Here is a 2,078-nt window from a genome sequence, read left to right as displayed (position 1 = left end):
GCCCCCTGCCTATGACTGTTATCAGGAGGGTTATCTTAATTCTTTGCTGTGGTTCCCTCTCTTCCAGCACAGGTAGGGTGGAAAACTCGGCCCAGCTGTGTACGTGCCTGTTGCTGTTTTACCCACACTAATACGTGGTTGGTGCCCTGGAAGAAGTTTGGAGAGCCAACCCTTCTCTAACACGAGTAACTTTTTTTTATTAAAAAAGTGTTGGGTTTGGGACAGCTAAGTTTCTCTGCAGTGGTGGTGCACTGCAGCTCCGTGTCTGGGATGTTTTTTCTCTTGAGCACGTATCTCTTGAATGTAAAAGTGCAAAAGGCTCAACCCTGAATACATACATGAACAGACACATCAGAATACACGATTCTGTGAAACAGGTGGTATTTCATGGTTTTTTGTGTGCCCTGTTTTTTTAATAAATTACAAGGGTGATGATAGCATTCTATTATTTAGGCAAGCAGTTGCTTCCATAATTTTTCCTTAATTCCTTGTTCTAGGAAGGATGTGCCTTGTGCAGGTGATCGCTATTGCAAAGAGTTTGCTGTTTGTTTTTTGTATTTCATGTAGTGAGTATGCTGTTACAACTACATTAAGATTTGTGCAAACTTTTTTAACATTAGGGTTTACTTCGTTATCAACAAGTTCTCAGGCTGCCTGTGAATGAAAGAAGGGTTTTTTAATTACTTTGGAGCCTTGATGGGGTTAGCTTTTTAATTTACACCACGTGCAGTTTCTGAGTCTGAGAGAGTTGGGAATGGGTTGAGATGCTTAGCTTTCATTTATGTCACATGACTTGCTTTGATTATAATTGAAGTTGTTAACTAGAAATTTGTCTTAAATTAAACAATTAAGATAATGATACATAATTTGTAAATATAAATGCCTAGCTAAATGGAAGTTTAGATCAATTTCCTCCAAGGATTTGAATGCATGCTGTATTTTTTCTGGTGTTTGCAAAACCTAGTGAGAATCCAGAGAATCCAGTGCAGGTGGGTGGGAAGGGGATGTGGTGCTTCTGGTGCGTAGGAGTGTCACCTTACACAGTACTCAGACAGCAGCTAGTGCTGCCTTTAGCTCTGGAGATGGGAACAAAGCACTTTTATTTGAAAAAAAGTATCAGCATGTAGATTTAATTAGTATTAGTGACTGAGCTTGAAATTATTCTGTCATTAAATGAATGAATGATGCTGTAAACACATTTTTGCATTAAATTTGAGAATATAAACGCATTAAACTTACACATTGAGCTTTATGAGCTGACATCACAACTTAGTGCTACCAAAGGGAGAAAGAAGTTCTGTCCAGTTTTGCTTGTGCCTTGTTACAGCTCTGGTGGTCCCTCTGAGTCAGCGTAACTTCATTCCCAGTAGAAAACCAAAACAGTTTTCTGTCATTCTAGGTAGAAAAATGTGTTCAGCAGAGGACTTGGTGAGTTCCAGGGCTGGTTCAGGGAAGGGATGGGACCAAATGAGAGTCAGCAATAGGCGACTGCTAGAGGGAAGTTTCACTGCCCGCACTAGCGTTAGTGCTTACCAAACCTATTGTGAGCTGATCTTACTCATTAGCCTGACTGAAATCTTACTTAAAAATTAATATACTTTTCTGCTGATTTTAGAGGCTAAAGTGTAACGTATTGTTAAATGCTAAAGTTGGTGTGAAGGATGGAGTAGACCTGTGCAGGAAGGACCAGGAACCACTGTATGGTTGGTAACAGAACTACATACTTAGTTAGCTGCAAATCATGAATAAACTTTTCTACTTTGTGGCAATTAATCTGTTTTTTTTATTTTCCTCAGCTGGAAGCTTAATGTCCTAAATTAGCTTCTTGCGAGAAATTCACAGAAATTCATGTATGACTTGATGAAGGACAAGCAAGGTTTTGTTGTTTGGTTTAGGCTGGTTTTGTTTGTTTGTTTGTTTTTCCCCTAGAACTGTGTTTCTGGAAGGAATTTGAAAAGTGCTTTATGTGATGACAATTTGACTCTAATAGCTGGAGTTTTTTGTTTGTTTTTCCCCTCACAAAGGATCCTTTTTTCTTGCACCAAATTATCCTCTTCTATGTTTTCAAGTATAAATGG

Source organism: Antrostomus carolinensis, unplaced genomic scaffold (genome assembly GCF_000700745.2).
Source record: "Antrostomus carolinensis isolate BGI_N321 unplaced genomic scaffold, ASM70074v2 scaffold9730, whole genome shotgun sequence".
NCBI classification, from domain to species: Eukaryota; Metazoa; Chordata; class Aves; order Caprimulgiformes; family Caprimulgidae; genus Antrostomus; species Antrostomus carolinensis.
Note: the sequence above shows the minus strand (reverse complement) of the source record.